The sequence below is a fragment of the Notolabrus celidotus genome, chromosome 8, assembly GCF_009762535.1.
Source record: "Notolabrus celidotus isolate fNotCel1 chromosome 8, fNotCel1.pri, whole genome shotgun sequence".
In the NCBI taxonomy this organism is placed as follows: Eukaryota; Metazoa; Chordata; class Actinopteri; order Labriformes; family Labridae; genus Notolabrus; species Notolabrus celidotus.
In genome coordinates this window covers 5,139,158-5,157,191 of record NC_048279.1, presented here as the reverse complement: position 1 = coordinate 5,157,191, position 18,034 = coordinate 5,139,158, and the positions used below count along the sequence as shown (strand labels likewise).

The 18,034-nt window shown below is 42.5% G+C and overlaps 1 long non-coding RNA gene across 1 annotated transcript; it reads left to right on the top strand.

Annotated features, from left to right (window-relative positions):
* Window positions 1-8,253: 8,253 nt before the first annotated feature.
* On the top strand, window positions 8,254-8,741 carry LOC117816791. Its single transcript, XR_004632016.1, has 3 exons — window positions 8,254-8,286; window positions 8,373-8,488; window positions 8,703-8,741. It is a non-coding gene; the product is annotated as an uncharacterized LOC117816791 (long non-coding RNA).
* The last annotated feature ends 9,293 nt before the right edge of the window (window positions 8,742-18,034 follow it).

Sequence of the window (18,034 nt, the reverse complement as noted above, 5' to 3'; positions counted from 1 at the left end):
TACTATCTTCCTGCCACAGCAGCGAGACTTTACAGTGAGCAGCTTGGTTTGATTTGGTGCAAAGCAACAGCTTTGTTTAGTAAGAGAAGAAGAGCAATGGAGCTGCAGGGATGCAGCCTCTTGCAAATGAACACTTTAAGCAAGATATTTAAATCATGGTTTTGTGATGATACTTGAATGATTTGTGTAATTATGATAATAAAAATAATAAATTGTATCCATGGCCGTCATTCAAAACACTCAAGGTCACCTTACAAATGCAACAGCAATAAAAAAAGACTTAATATGAGGGTAAACAATATCAATCAATCAATCAATCTTTATTTATATAGTACCAAATCCCAACAAATATTATCCTCAGACTCTTTCCAAACAGAGCAGGTCTAGACCATACTCTATGTTCTATTATTAACAAAGACCCAACATCAAGACAGGATAAGATCCAGTCCCATCTTACAGGAAGGACTCATTCTGATCTCATCTTAATCCACCATGAGCAGAGCACTTTGCAGCATTTAGCAAGTTACAGTGGCAAGGACAAACTTCCTTTAACAGGCAGAAACCTCCAGCAGGACCAGACTCATGTTAGACACACATCTGCTGAGACCGTGTTGGAGAGAGGGATAGAGGGAGATGAAGAGAGAGAGAGATGATAGTGATGAGACGGATACTAGTAGTTGAAGCAGCTGGAGTCTGGCACGTCCACAGCAGCAGACATCCAGAGGAACCTACGAGACAAGGGAGCTCAGGGACTCCAGAAAGGTCTATGGTTAGTAACTTTAATGGGACAGGGAGAGTTAAAGTAAGTGAAAGGCAGACAGAGGAGAGAGGTAGGATCCCAATATGCATATTAGGCAATTATATAAATATGCAAATATTGCCTATAATGCATTAGGCAAAAAAAGATATGCAATAAGAGGCACGTGCCCACAATACCCATAGGGTCTGATCTACTAAGATCCCAAATAATGAGCGCTTATTTGCGTGTGCAAATAATAATTTTGCACGTGTTTTTTCTAGGTGTGTTGCGGATGATCTACTATAACTGCGTGCGCAAATGATAACGAGTGCAAAAGTGGTGTGGACCGCCCTTTAATGAGTATTTTGTGTGTGCTAAATCGGCTGTCCCCATGGAGAGTTTTGGAGAGCAGAGTGGCCATAAACGAAAAATGAAGTTTGAAGCCATGGAGTTGGAGGTTTCAGTGGAGGACGCAAATAAACACACCGGTAAACTCCAGCAGAGACATCTCAGTGTTTTTGGGAGGCCTGTGAAAAGTTGAATGTTGTGAGAAAAAACAGAAGATCTGCCGATGAAATAAAAAGAAGATGAAGAACATTTAATTAGTTCAAAAGTCTGCCAGTCTTGCTCTACCTACTTAATTGGGAAGTCAATCGTAGTTTTGAAACAACCAGGGCCAGAAAAGTTCACTTTGATGAAGACAGTCGCCTCACTGACGCAGAGCGAAACTTTCGGGTGAACGTTTTTAATGCCTGTCTTGATATCATCATCCAGCAACTGTCCCAAAGATTCACAGACAAAGCAAAAGTCTGTTAGGGATCTGGCAAAAATGCTCATTGTCAACCCCCCAGCAGTGAGGTTTGCATCGTGGACAAGTCTGCGGAGCTTAAGGCTCGTCCAAACAGTGGTGAGTAGGCAGAGTACTTCATATTGATTTTTGGTTTGTATGTGAACATGTGGACCGCTGTGCCAATTTTACTAAACTGTATATCTGTTGATACAGTGACCTACTGTGCTCTCATTAGTTGAAAAAGTCAAATTGGGTGTCAGAATGATGCGGTCGCTATCCGTGGTGCTGAACTGCTTTAAATTTGTGTTGTTTTATTATTCTTTTATCACAAGAAAATGCAGTGTTGCAAGATTTACAGTCTATGGTTGCAAGGAGTTTCTCCATAGGTGATAAGGCATGGCTCCTTTTTGTGACTGCAATGTGTGCATAACGATGTGCCAGTTTGCACTTGCTTTTCAAACGTGCTAAATATAGACGCAAAAACCCCGCCCGCTATCTGCTTCAGGTTTGATAAATCACATTGCGTGTGCTAAATGATTACATTTGCATCTCCTTCTCCCAGTATTTTGCACGTCCTGATGATCTACATGTATTCTCCATATTCATGAAGGCAAACAGGCTAAATGGATAGCGAGTGCTATTTTGCTCATTTGAAAGACGCAATCCTCGTTGCACCCGGTTAGTACGTCAGCTTTGCGTGCGCCATCAAGTTTGCACGTGTTTTTATACACGAAAACCTTTAGTAGATCAGGCACTTAGACTCTGCCAACATACCGCAAAAAATGACGGCCTTTAAGTGGCCCAGATATAGTTTGCCAGAGACTGCCCACACATGGGCCAGCTTAACCACAAGCTCAACCTGAATTGGCCCAGATGCGGCATGGACAGATCTGGGCCATATAAACCAAGCCACAATCGGGCCAGATGTGGCATGCCATCATGTATACAATGCGATCATTGCCAGACCTGGCCCACATCTGGTTGACATACCACTTGCCATGCCAGCAGTCAGCCAGCAGTGCCGGCTTGACGCCAGATCTGGCCCAGACCTATCTGCTATGTAGTAGTGACATGTTTACAATGACTACGCAGTTCTAAAAAGGTGGGTTTTTAGGCGGGGTTTGAAAGTGGGAAAAGAGTCAGACTCACGGTTAGATTGAGAGTTCCAGAGATGGGGGGCAGCATTGTTGAATGCTCAAGATCCCATGGAGGTCAAAATGTGCATGGGGAATGGTGAGGAGAATGGAAGAGGACGACCTGATAGTGGGGGTAGGTGTGAAGGTATGAAAGAGATCAGAGAGGTATGGAGGTGATCAGTTACGGAGAGCTTTGAATGTGTGCAGAAGAATCTTGAAGTCAGTGAAGTTGTAGGATGACAGGGGTGATGTGTTCGATGGGAGGGGTTCTGGTTTTGATCCACAGCTGAGTTCTGGACCAGTTAAAGTTCATGGTGAAGTTTGTGGGGAAGATCAAAGAGGACAGAGAGTTACAATAATCGATATGGGAGGTAACCAAAGCATTTATTAGGACAGTGGTGTTGTTGTGTGTCAGGGACGGATGGAGGTGGTTGATATTGAGCAGTTGAAAATATGCAGACTGAGTTAGATTATTCATTTGCACTTCGAAGGAGAGTGTACTGTAAGGATGACACCCAGACTCTTGACTCACGGTGAGAGAGGAATTGTGGAGTAGTTGATGGTTAGAGTCTGTGAGGGAAGACGGTGGAAGGACTGAGTTTGGTTTAGATGACAGATAGAGCAGGGAGTCATCAGCGTATCAATGGAAGTGAACACCACATTTTCTGACCTAGAGGTAAAAGGAACGGAAGGGGGCCCTGAGGTTCCTGAGGTTCCAGGAAAGGGTTCTAATCTGTATTTTTTAAGTTGAGTAAACTGAGTGTGACCTGAGAGATATGATTTGAACCAGATGAGTGGGGTGCTAGTGAATCCATTGGAGGCTAACCTGTCTAGGAAGATGGTGTGGGAGAAGGTGTCAAAAGCTGTGCTTATGTCAAGAAGGATGAGTACATTGAAGAGTCTTTGGTCAGCTACCATCAACAAATCATTTGTAACTTTAACCAGAGCTGTCTCTGTACTGTAAGGAGGATGCAAACCACACTTCAAACAGATCATTTTCAGAAAGGCGAATGTGGATCTGAGCTGCGACTGCTTGTTTTCAAGAATATTAAGAAATAAATGAGACACCATTATCTTAAATTCAGCAACTCTAACCATTTTCATATCAGTTCTGAATGAGTTTGCTTCTCTCTATTAAAGAGTGATGTGACTGAAGCACTCCATTAGGTCTTGCTTTTATGGGTACATGCTGAAAACAAGATTTGGAGCCCACAGTACAGCCATGCTGCGACCTCAGATAAATGCTCATTACAAAGAGCATACAAAGTGCAGCTGAGGCTGGTGGGGATGAAAGTGTTGATATGTGGTTGGTCTCTAAAGATGTAGACACATTAAAGGTCAGTTTTTATCTTTTTGATGGACCTCTTCGAAAGGGTTCTCAAAGTTCTCTGCAGGTTTTACCGTGAATGATCGGACATGGTGAACGGTAAATGGACCGTACTTATAAAACACTCTTCTCGTCATTCTGAACACTCAAAGCACTTTAACACTGCATTTTACATTCACCCATTCACACCACATTCATGGACTGATGGCAGAAGCTGTGATGTAATGTGCCCATCAGTGTTAGCCAATCCCATTCATTTACATTCACACAGTGCAGGCTGTGCCACTCAGGGGAGATTATGGTTCTGTGTCTTGCCCATGGACACTTGACTGTGGGAGCTGGAATCCAACTCCCTACTTTATGACTGAGAGACAACCAACACTGCTGCTGAGCCACAGCTGATCCCAAACACAGCATGGTGATGGTTTCCCTGTTAGGATTATGACTAAAAGAACAGAAAGGCAGAAAAAGTTCAGATCTGTGACAGAAAACCTGTTTGGGTTTGATTTGAAGTGAAAAGAAAGTGCAGTCAGGTTAGTTATAATATCTGTCCTCATGGTTTGGCCTCACATTAACATGGTCAGCAGTTGGAGCTGCAGCAGTGTCTTTGACACTAAAGCTATAAGAGATAATTTTGGCAACACTACAAGTAGTCCCCTTTGCTTTGTAGGAGAGCCTGACCCCTGAGAGATGGCAAAGGTACAACCCTTTCTGAAAGGCCCAGATTGGATTTGGCCGACGAATGATAGCTTTTATAGTTCAGGTCTTTTTTTTAAGTTGTCTTTGTTTGAATGACACAACAGAAAGCCATCTACATAAAACAAGAACTCAGAAACTTACAGATAGATTTGAGAAGCTACAGGGTTCAAAAAGCCCTGTGAGATAAATGATTAATTACTGGGTACAGACTCTGGACTCCTCTTTGGATGTGTGTGAGGCCTGGTTCACAGAACTCTCATAAGAAACTGAGGAAATGAGCAAGAGACATTGAAGAACTTGAAACAGAATTTGTTTTGTTCCTATTCGGACCTTAAAGTTGTTGACTGCTGGACTCACCTGGACTACACACAGAAGTTTTGATGTAAAGAATCATATTAATCCTCAGAGTTCAAGATCTGGAGCTATGTTAATAGAGACATGTTACCCTGTTAGTGTTAATTATCCATGTGCAGGGGTGCCCTGTGTTTCAAAGCAGCTAGTCCGCCTGCTAGTTTGTTTTACAAGAACACACAAACCCAGCCAAATATAGCCAAATATAACTGTGACCTTTGACCTCTTTACGCATCCCAAAGAAATGCTAATTTCACTGATGAAATTGCAGTAGACCAGAATGACACCAGTGAGAGAGAGAGAGAGAGAGAGAGAGAGAGAGAGAGAGAGAGAGAGAGAGAGAGAGAGAGAGAGAGAGAGTAGACAGGAAAGGTGGAATCAGGGGGAGAGAAAAATCTAATAAGTGGAGCAACAACACGTTGAAGGGAGATGTTGAAGAGTGCAGGGTATACACCAAAGTTCAGTTTCTCGGGCCTGGAAGTCGATAAAATCAACTCTTCAGAGAGGAGTGAAAGAAGTTGATCTGGACCACATTGCTGAGAACAAGAACCAGAGCTCAGAGTTCACAGAGCCCAATACCAGAGTCACTGAGGGTCAACCCAGGGAAGTTCCCTGTCGTCCTCACAATAGATGGTGACAGTGTGGAAAAACTTGTTCTAAATGGGAAGCATCTTTTAAAGGTAACATCTATAGTTGAACTCTACTCACCTCCTTAAAGTTGTCATTAAAGGCTCTTTAATGTATGTCACGTTCAACAAAGGACACCTGATTAAGTGGTCAAACACTACAGTGGGTACATTTTGTGTTCTTCTTGGATGTGATCTTAACATTCCTGATTTGATTTGTGAGGCATGCCGAGGACAGCTGGAGTGGGCAACTTGACTCCAGTTGGTCCCTGACCTGCTGCCCTCCACATCGCCACAATTTATGCAACAGATTTAAAGCTGTCTGTTGATAATTTATTTATCTATTTTTGTGGCACATCTTAGTCTGCAATCTTGCGTTTAGTTGTGCTGTATGTAGTCTGCAAATCGAGTCCAATCTTCCACCCTGGAAATAGAAATGCCTTCAAAGGTTTCCTCTTCTTCAGATCTAAATAAAACAAAGCACACCACAACTGGAGAGGTCTTACAGTAAGGATTACTTGTTCCACTAAAGAGTTGTGTTTTGTGTTAGCTTTTTTTTTTTTAAAGAGATGCAGTATGTTGCTGCATTTTTAAAGCTTGTGGTTTCCATCTGCTCAGGGTGCATGTAGGACGAGTGAAGGGATCCAGCTTTGAGATGTTGTCCATCTGATGTCCCACAGCTTCCTACTTCATACCTTTCTGGAAGCTGTCAGACTAGATCCTCCCACTTGGCAGCATTTCAAAACAAGCATATCATAAACTAATATTATACATACAGGACTACAATAACCTCCTCCTGATGTGTGTGTATGTGTGTGTGTACCTGTATGTGTGTGTGTCTTGAGCCTTCAATCATTTCCATAAACCAGTTTTCATTTAGCAGGTCTTTGAAGAAGTCTTTGAGGACAGGACTAATGAGCAGTGAGAGAGGCCTCCCTAACATCTTCTGGACATGTAGACGAGGGACCAAATCTTGTTATTTGATGGAATTTTTTTTTAATCTACTGTTCCTGCAAAATAATCTGTCCAGTAGACCAATCACATTCTTCTGTATGGATGTGACGTAGATATCGTCCATACCTACAAAAAGTGACACCAAGTTTTCAAACTTCCAGCATCACTTTGACACAATTACTGATCTGAACACACTCATTTGGATTGACATCTTAAAGCAGTGAGTCTCATAATCTGTATTTCCAGGTGTAATTGTTTGGTTCATACGTGGACGGTGCTGATTTGACTCCAGGGGAGGAAGTAGAGCGATGTAGTGCCTTACTCTCCAGGGCTGCTGTGACCTCCAAACATGAAGGTCAGAAGTAGGAGAGATAACCTCATGATGGACCAGTTATATCTTCAGTTGACTGAGTATGGGGGTAATGATGATCTGAGCGGATGAAAATCGTATGTGGAGTACCTCAGGGATCCATTCTGGGGCCTCTGCTATTCAACATCTACATGCTCCCCTTTGGTCAGATAATAAGAAACAGCCAAATAAAATACCATAGCTATGCAGATGACACACACATTTACATCACCATATCACCAGGGGATTATAGTCCCATACAAACACTGAGTAAATACATTGAACAAATCAATGACTGGACGAGCCAGAACTTTCTTCAGTTAAACAAAGAAAAAACTGAAATGATTGTTTTTGGAGCCAAGGAAGAAAGGTTAAAGGTTACTGCTCAGCTCCAATCTGCAATGATGAAATGTTCAAACCAAGCCAGAAACCTTGGTGTAGTCATAGACTCAGACCTTAATTTCAGCAGCCACATTAAGACAATTACAAAGTCTGCCTACTATCACCTTAAGAATATATCAAGGATTAAAGGACTTATGTCTCAGCAGGATGCAGAAAAACTCCTCCATGCATTTATCTTTAGCAGACTAGACTACTGTAACGGGGTCTTTACAGGACTCCCTAACAAGTCCATCAGACGACTGCAGCTCATACAGAATGCTGCTGCTCGAGTCCTAACAAGGACCAAAAAATTAGACCACATTACTCCAGTTCTTAGATCTCTACACTGGCTTCCTGTCTGTCAGGGAATAGACTTTAAAATCCTGCTGATGGTTTATAAAGCACTGAATGGTTTAGGCCCAAAATACATTGCTGATCTGCTACTACTTTATGAACCACCTCGACCTCTGAGGTCATCAGGTACTGGTCTGCTTTCAGTTCCTAGAGTCAGAACGAAACATGGTGAAGCAGCGTTTAGTCATTATGCACCACATATCTGGAACACACTCTCTGAAAGCTGTAGGTCTGCTCCAACTCTCACCTCTTTTAAATCAAAGACTAAGACTTTTTTATCTGACACTGCCTTCCTATCTTAGCTCATTTTAACTCACTTTAAATTAAAATTTTAATGTAATTTTTAATATATTTCTAATTTTCCTTTTCTTTTCTGTTTTATCATATTTGTCATTTTAATTGTGTTCTTTTATGCTTGTCTGAATGTTTCCAATGCTTTTAATGTTTTAATGTAAAGCACATTGAGTTGCCCTCGTGTATGAAATGTGCTATACAAATAAAGCTACCTTGCCTTGCCTTGCCTAATAACTTAATGTCTCATGGTGGCAGGACACAGACATGTGATGAAATCAACACTAAGGTGAGGTTATTACATCTGTTTTATGTTCAACACTCTTCTGTATTCGAATCTGAGGCTGAATAAAGTCTTAACCTTTTGTCTCTAAGTGTTTGTCATTGTAAACCACAAAAACCTCTGACAGCACAGCTGAAGAGCCCGGGGGTCATGGAAGCCACAAGATACAAGATCCTCCAGGGAGAGTGGTGTGAAGAGAGGGCAGGAGGTGAGGAAGTGATTCGTGGTCTACATTCTTTAATACGTTTATATCTGATAGAACATAAATGAAGGGACTAAAGGGGGACAGTTCTTGACCTTGTTGTGAGGATGATGCAGAGAGTTTCTTTTTCAATTTCAGGACAAATACATTGGCAGTGAGAACTGTTCATGTTTTACTTTATAAAATGTATAATCTCTAATCTATATATTTTGCACCATAGCAAGCCCCAGTGTTGCTGATACCTTGGCCAGCAGAACTGATGTGTTCGTGGAGAGTGAGTAAGAAAGTAAATGTCATGAACAAAAGCATCAATTATGTAAGGGATAATGTACTGATCTTTGGTTCATGTTGCAGGTGATGATAGGAAATAGAATCCTGACAGGGTGAGACCACGATGTGAAGCGGAGGGGGCTTGTCTTACCCGGCTTCTAACTTAACCCTCCTATCATCCTTGGGGTCAATTGGACCCCATTCAATGTTTAACGTCTTTAAATGAATGATTAACATAATTTTTTTGGCTTCATATTTCATGACTTTTCCTAATTTAATGGAGACAACTGGGAAAACATTAAATGTAAATGTTGATGTATTCCGCTCATGTTAGTGAAAGTTAACAACCATCATCAAGGGGTTTTGACCTATCAGAATCAAGCATCTTCCACAAACAGAAGATCAGTAAGAAAGCCGGGCAATAAGACTTGTTTGAGATGCTAATGCAGCCTTCTTATTGTTCTCTCCTCGATGTGGTCTGACTGAGGAGGGGCTGAAGGTCTGCAGAGCACCATTCTCAGAGACCAGACTCATATATTGGACATGAAGAGGCATGTGGGGCGCGATTATACGCCAACTTTGTCTGAAGTAGAGGATGTCTGCTTGTTCGACAATACCTCAGCTGAGGATTAGGAAAGTGACTCTGATCTTTGTGAATAGGCTCTGTTCTGGAGCACAACTGACACACTGACTACATTCATTGTTCATCAACAAACACAGATCAGCTCATGAATAAAGATGGTGCTGTTGCTTTTATAAAAATGTTTGTTCTTTAAAACACTGCCAAACTTTATCTGCATACTCGGTCAGGGTCTATTGATGAGGGGGGTTCTTGGCATGGTTGGATAGTTGGTTGGTATATTTAAGGGTTCTTCAGTTTCTGTCACCTTTGTTATCATATCGCTTCCATATGAAGTGGGATGTGAAATGCATTGAGCGTTTTGACTCTTGCACACAGTTACTGCATTAGTTGTTGTATAGTAACTTTTATTTTTCCAAAAGCAGTTGCTGACAATCATGTTAAGAACATTTTGAAGTTTTGAGAAGCCTCTTGAAGCGGTCTACAGATTCAGCAGCTTTGATAGATTGTGAAAGATGATTCTACTGTGGCAGCGGCAGCAAGTGGAGGAGCACTGGAACACGCTCTGTCCAATGATGCACAATTATCAAATCAAATTAGATTATAAAGTTGCCAGTCAACGCCACTCTGGGAATTTCACCCAGATAATTATTTTCTTTAACACTTAAAGACACACAGGTTCGTCACTCAAGAGGCCAGAGACGTGGTTCCGAAAGTAACAATGTATATTTCAGTTTTTAAAAGCTATTTTAAAACACCATCCCCTCTCCCACCAGGGGGGAGAGGGGAAAAACATAATCGGGTGCTGAAGCTTACCAGATGCACAGGGGGGCTAGTGAAGGGGGGAGGGATCCACCAAACAAACCAAAAACATCACCCAGGTATACATGAAACACAACCAAATCCCACAGGAGCACAGCACACAGAAGGGGGGGATACTGCCACCCAGATCACCACCACCACCACCAGTCCTCAGCAACTGAGAAGGGAATGAAACCAGGGTCAAAACAATGAAGAAACTAATAGACAGGTAGTATAACTAAACAAAAACAATCAAAAACAACAGGGGTAAACTTATACAAATTAAACTCAACAAAACACTCAATCATACAGGTAAAATATGAGTATGCAATTCCACAAAGAGTGTGTAGTGGTCCGATTGAGGAGGCCCCAACAGCCAGTAGTGCAGGCGGCAAGGCGAAGCAGCAAGCACTGGCCGGTAGTCAGACCAGCAGCAAGCAGAGCAGGTAGCCAGGCAAAAAGCAAGCAGAGCAGGTAGCCATGCAAGAAGCAAGCAGAGCAGGTAGCCAGGCAAGAAGCAAGCAGAGCAGGTAGCCAGGCAAGAAGCAAGCAGAGCAGGTAGCCAGGCAAGAAGCAAGCAGAGCAGGTAGCCAGGCAAGTATAGCAAGCAGAGCAGGTAGCCAGGCAAGTATAGCAAGCAGAGCAGGTAGCCAGGCAAGAAGCAAGCAGAGCAGGTAGCCAGGCAAGAAGCAAGCAGAGCAGGTAGCCAGGCAAGAAGCAAGCAGACAGGTAGCCAGGCAAGAAGCAAGCAGAGCAGGTAGCCATGCAAGAAGCAAGCAGAGCAGGTAGCCATGCAAGAGGCAAGCAGAGCAGGTAGCCAGGCAAGAAACAAGCAGAGCAGGTAGCCATGCAAGAAGCAAGCAGAGCAGGTAGCCATGCAAGTAGCAAGCAGAGCAGGTAGCCATGCAAGAAGCAAGCAGAGCAGGTAGCCGAGCAAGCAGCAAACAGCGCAGGAGACAGACAATGACACAAATTCCAGAAGTAGCCTCGGGACAAAGCAGCAGTTGATCAGCTGATGGTGACGTCACGCATCAGCGCTATTGAACAGTCACTCGGTTGGTTTTCACCTGGCAGAGACATTTACATTATAAAACAGCTTACAAAGATGCAGTAGCGATGAAGGCTCTACCTACCTTTCTGCAGCATCAGACAAACACACACGTGAGAGGAGGGAGAGAGAGAGAGAGACCCGGGCAGCTACCTGCATCTCACCTGCGATCACACTAGCATTAGCCAGCTATGAGCATTCACAATAACGCCAAGAGAGAGAGAGACAGAGAGGACACTCACCACAGTACACCGGAGCGAGACATGCATGCGCCAGGTTAAACAGTCGCACTGCCGCAGTCAAGACTCCAGCCGGAAGTGACACAAACAAGAGTGCAGAGAGGAGGAAGCAGGGGGAGGGTGTCTACTTAAATACTCTCCCTCTGTTCAATAACTGGCCACCAGTGGTGCTCAATTTGGTGAAGCAGCACACTGCATAAGGAAAAAATATTTCTATTCTGCTACAGTACCACTTATGCCTAATTCAATCCTGGGGGCGCCTGTGGCCTAACAGTCTAAGCCTGCCCCAATATAAAGAGTTTGAGTCCTCGTTGCAGAGGTTGCTGGTTCACTTCTCAGCTGAGACCATTTGCTGCATGTCTTCCCTCACTCTATGCTCCCGACAGTTCCTGCCTCTCTTCAGCTGTCCTATTAATAAAGGAAAAAAGCCCCAAAATATAACTTTGAAGGGAAAAAAAGAAAATCAGCACTACCTCCTACCCTCCTCAGAGTTTGACAGTGTTTTCATGAAGAACTCTGTTAAGAATGGCACTTGATGGATTTTTTGTTTGTTCAGTTTGATTAGTCGAGCACAGAAAGGAAGACACTTCCAAATCCGCAAAAAAGGGAAGAAGTCTGAAAAGTGTTTCCAACACAGGTTAGGTGTCTCTCATCCGTCAGTGATTCTACCCAAATATCTAACTGTAACACACAAGTTGATGAAAGAACGTCGACTTGTGGAGCGATGGTCCACTAGAGACAGCTGTCAGCATTTATCTATGTTGACTGAGACTTAATGCTGAGCTGGATTCTCACACATTTCACTGATAGACCTGCGAGGGACACAGAGGGACACCACACGACCCATGATCGTTTCACTGATGTCAAGATTACATTCTTTTTTGCTCTCTGTTGCTCTGCTGGAGTATAATACTACATGTTTATTACTTTTATGTTTGTTATTTAGTTATTACTCAGTGCCCTCAAGTCTTGATCACCACATGTTAGTTGTTACTGAAAAACCCCAACATGCACGAGTACTGCAGAATACATCTAGATAAATAATGATGTAAGATTTAACAGGAGAGTCATTTCATAGTTTGAGTTAAGTTTAAAATGAGTTTACAGCATTTATACAGTAAACTATTTAAATAGAAGTTATTTCTAAAGTTATTTCTAGAGCTAAAAGTTACAAAAGTTATTGTGTATTTTTATGATGTTGGAATCATTTCTACAGCATTTGTAGTTGTGACCAAAATACGCTGGATGTACTTCTGTGTGTTTCTTAATGTTTACCTGGAGCTTGGTCATCCTAGCCTCTGATTGGTTGGTTCTGTGACATGTGATTTTGATAACAAGGAAGTGTTGATGTTATGCCGATCAAGTGTGGCTCCATGGTTGAGTTTGGAGTCTGACTGTTTGAGGCTGTGGACAGGTGTCTTTTAACAGATAACAAGTTCAAACAGGTGCCATTAATACAGGTAACGAGTGGAGGACAGAAGAGCTTCTTAAAGAAGAAGTTATAGGTCTGTGAGAGACAGAAATCTTGCTTGTTTGTGGGTGACCAAATACTTATTTTCCACCATCATTTACAAATAAATTCTTTAAAAATCCTACAATGTGATTTCTTGGATTTTTTTTCTCATGTTGTCTCTCATAGTTGAAGTGTACCTCTGATGAAAATTACAGACCTCTCTCATGTTTCTAAGTAGGAGAACTTGAAAAATCAGTGGCTGACTAAATACTTTAGTATATGTCTGCAGTATCAAGACACAAATACATGTTCTCAATCAAACTTGGCTTGGTATCTCACTATGGGAATTGCTCTCTGGTTGTCGCAGAACGTGGTTATCTTTGGTTGGGAGTGTTTTGTTCAGACCGTCATAGTCTCTTCATTACCTTTTCGTTAAGAAAAGATTTGTTGCGGGTGGGGTTTTCGTGTCGGGCGGATCTTTACCCACATTTTCTGACGAAACAAGCTTACACATCGAGGTGCGCTTGTGTCAGCGGGTGGCTAGCTAGCTCTCTTATGGCTACTGCTGCTCAGGGGGACGCGGGTGGCGGCAAGGAAAGGGATGTTGTGTCTTGCCCTTGCCCAGCTGCATGCGGGTTCACCATCTCAGGGAGAGATCCCCATCCCCTCTGCATCGCCATGGATGGAGAAACTGGTGTGTCTCGTCCAGGGTCAACAATGGCCTCTGCCGTTGCGTAGAGACTTAGTGTCACAGTCACACGTACAGATTTTTCATCCACACCCGCAGCATCTGGCTCTGTGGGCCTTGCACGTGAAAGGTTCAATTTAAATGAGTGGGGCCTGCCTCTGAAAGTGATTGAGACTATTCAGAGCACAAGAGCACCATCCACATGGTCACTTTATGACAGCAAGTGGCGTTGGTTTGAGAAATGGTGCGAGACCAGGGGCATCATTTCTTTTCAGGGCTCCGTTCTGGAAGTGTTACGTTTCCTTCAGGAGTTACTGGACAAAGCTAAAGCCTTCTCTACCATTAAGGTATACTTGGCTGCAATTTCAGCCTGCCATGTGAGTTTTGGTAACATGCTGATGGGTCAGCATCCCCTGGTTAAGAGGTTTATGAAGGGTGCCCGCAGGCTGCGACCTGTGTGCAAATATTTGTGTTGCTGCCAGTTTGGCATTCCCTCACACAGTTATCCTATTTTACAGCCTTGATGTGACAGAGCCTACTATTGCACACTCTGTCCTCGGTGTTGGTTTAACTTAAACACATGCTGGCCCAGGGGACCTTCTTAGGTTAAGGTTATACGTGCTTCAGAGCATGCAATCCTGGGGTGTGCCATATCTCCCATAGTAAGATACTGAGCAAAGTTTGATAGAGAATGTTTGGTTACTAGTGTAACCCTGGTTCTCTGAAAACTGAGTGAGGTATCTCACAACACTGCCCTTTTTGCATTCTATGTGGAAGAAATATATTTGAGAATGGGCAAGTAGGTGCCAGGGTCCAGTTATAAAGGGGGACGGGCTGGCCCCTACAGTGTAGATTATTTGTCTGTCCCACGACAGACGTGGTAGTAGAGCTTCCGTGATTGGTCACACCAGAGAGCGCTTCCCATAATGAGATACCTCACTACATTTTCAGAGAACCAGGGTTACACTAGTAACCAAACGTTTTCAAACTGCAGTAAAATACAGAAACTGAATCCTCTGTGATATTGAAATCAGTATAACTCATAATTCTGGTGAGTACGTCTCAGGTGAAGAACTCCTCTCCTGCATTATCCCAGCATGTCAATGATGACACTTTGAAAAACACTAGAATGTGAAATATGACATACATGCAGAAAGAACCAGACATTTAGAGTTTACATGAAAGAAGTTTCTCCTACACTAAAACAAAAATATAATGACAAACCGTTCTCATAAACGCTCCAAACTACAAGATGAAAGATTTATTAGAGGAGGAGCCCCAAACCTCCCCAGACAAAATGTTAGTTTGGAGATTTTACTTTGCACGTAAAGTAAACACATTAGCTTCTTTGTTGTCCTGAATTTAATTAGAAACATTTATTTTAAAGTAACACAGAATAGTGTTTGGTTTAGCCAGCATGCTCGTGAGTGCACATGGTGAGAAGGGCAACACCTCAGCCTCACTTTGAGCCAGGGAAAACTAATCTCGGAGGACGCAACAAAAACAGGAGAGGAGACGAGGGGTGTGCAAAGTAATTATACATTTATTGAACAAATAAGGAAATAATGGAACAGAAGATCAGTGCATAAAATAAAGTTAACAGAAGTGCAGCACCGCAAGGCCTTCACAGGAAGTGTGAGAGCTGATGAGAAACCTGATGAGAGACCCGATGAGAGACCTGATAAGAGCGAGACCAGATGCCGAATGGAAGCTTCATAGTAATGGCTACACCGGGCCCAGGTGCAGCTCATCACCTTGATGACAACCCAGATCTAAAAGATACAGAGAACAAGTAGCAACATGGGCACACCTAGTGGTGTGGAGGGGTCGTCACACTCGGAGCGTATGTTCCTGCTGGTGTCATCAGATATTTAGCTGCAGGAAATATAATTAGTCAAAGAAAATAATCACATATTTGGCATATCTGGGAAATTTCTTCACCAAAGTGTTCATAAAGGTTTCTTTGTTTCAACTCCCGTAGGAAAACCTGTGAAGGCTGCTGAGAGTTTGAGTACCTGAAAAACATAAAGATGTTATCCTCTGCCTTCAGCAGCTTTTGAGGGGTCGAACTAGGAGTTGTTCAGGACTCTGAATTGATTGCAAACATTTATTTTGCACTCACTCCTTGGTGGAAAAATGGCCACGCCCAGTTTTAAACTTAAATTCAAAAATGTCTTTATTTGTTTATTTCAATATCTCAAACCCAAAAATTTAAAATGTCTCAGGAGCCTGGGCCTTGTTCTTCTCCAGGCTCTTCTTGTCATGGATACTGTTCTTAATGCACCGCTTGTACAACTTCTGCATGCTGAGATACACTTCACATCATTCTTCTTGCAGCTCCAGCTTATGAATTGAATTAGCTCCTTTAAGAGTCACTGGATCTACTGTTTGAGCTGGCCTACAACTGTGCACTCCTTCCATCCATCCATTGTCTCTGGGGTCCTGCATCCAATCCTGGGTTTGGATGCTGGCATGGAGGCTTTTGGTAAGGAGTTTATTCCCAGATTTTGGGAATATTCCCTGACTCAAGCTCCAAAACATCGCTGTATACATTGCAACCTTCAGAAAGCTGCCTTAAAACAAGACTTTATCAGAGAAAAGTCTCAGCAGACACTGGAGGAAAGGACTTACCCGGACCTGGATTACTTGTGTCTGTCAGTCTTCTTGTTCCTCTAGTACTGAAGTCATTAATTATGAGTGAAGTTACACTTTAAATGTAAAACATGAAAAACTCAAAACTCAGATCCAGATCTGTATGCAGACCAGAGTTTGGTATATGTTGAGTACTGCAAGGTTAAACCTGCACCAGGAAAACTGGAAACTGCATGATGAAATTACAAGCAAGTCAGTTTGGTTTTGATGAAAGTCGGTTTGGTCCCTCTTGACTTGTTCTCTCTCTGCTAATGAATGCTAACAAGAGATTTCACTGTTGATGTGTCAGACATCTGTCACACCGGCATAATGAGTTTGTGAAAGCTCTTTAAAGAGATGTGGAGTGTGATAAACTTTCCAGATGCCAAACCTGCCCCAGTGTTAAAAGAACGCTTTTGGAAATGAGTCTGGTATAAAGACAAATCAATTTAAGGAAGGACAAAAGGTGAAACATCAGAGGAACACTTCAAACAAAAATGAGAAGTAAAAGATAGATTTTAGGCAGAACAGGGGGGTGGAGACCGAGAGAGAGAAGAGATTTAGAGCATTAAAGGAAAAAAGAAAGAGACAACGAGGCAAATTATGAAAGACGAGGAATAAATGATCTGAAAGTGCTGAGAGAGAAAAACAAAGCATGAACAATGATTATGAGGAAGAGGAAATATCCAAGTGTAGGACGACATGGTATGAAAACAGGACGGATCAGAGACGGGAGCATCAGAGCCGTGGATTTGAGGCTGGATGGAGGGATGCATAGAGGGACGGCTGGAAGAGGAAAGATATTCTAGGAAAGAAAAAGCCTTTAGAAGAGTTGTTAGGGGAGCTACAGAAAGATCTCCTCTGAGGAGCACAGGAGGAACAGGTGGGAGAAGCATGTAGTACTTCAAAGTATAGACTCTACTGGGAGGTGTGTGTGTGTGTGTGTGTGTGTGTGTGTGTGTGTGTGTGTGTGAGAGAGAGAGAGTGTGCATGTTGGTACCATGTCTGTGAGTCTGGTACCTGCAGAGAAGGCCTTAAAGTGATACTTCAACAGGTATATTTCAGGATGAACAAAAGGTGTCTGTTAAAAGTAAAGTTAAAAGATGATTTATCCAGATCCTCCGAACACTTCTAACAAAGGAAGCTCTGACAAAGATCGCTGTGGATTTCAAATATAAACCACTGAAAGAAACATCCATCCTGGTAAAATCTTTTCCTTCTGAACACACGGACTGTTGAGTAACACTTTTAGAGAAGTGTCTCTTGATTTGCATATTAAAATAAGAAATGGTAGAATAACGTGGATTCTGCTGCTTTTTGTCTTCCTCTTAAATCTGACTGGGTTTGGTTCATGCCAAGTTTTTGTGGTTAAAATGTTCCACATCTGAAAGAATGTCAATCTTTTCAAACCGTGGCAGCAGCTCAGACTTCTTGCTGCCCATGTGTTCGGTTATATAATAACTGTCTGTCACCCAAATCATTGTGTCAAGAATGCTTCAAGTTGTGTGTTGAAAAATAAAACAAACTAATGTCTGAGAAAATAATAAAAAATAAGCTTCCTGCATCCCAAACTGCTGATCGATCTAACAGTAGCACATAAAGGAGAGAGCTTCTCACAGTAGAGATATCCTCACTGCAAAGCTCAACATAACTCTGAGTATACGGAAGACAGCAACGCCTTTAAAAGTTGATGTGCTCGCCCGCATCAAGAGCCATCAGATCTATTTTTCATCATCCGTACTGAACGGACCAGAAAAGAAGATGAGACGTTCAATTTTGAACAAAGATCTTAGAATAGAAAGAATATGTCTTTGCTATCATTGTACATTATACAATCAAATA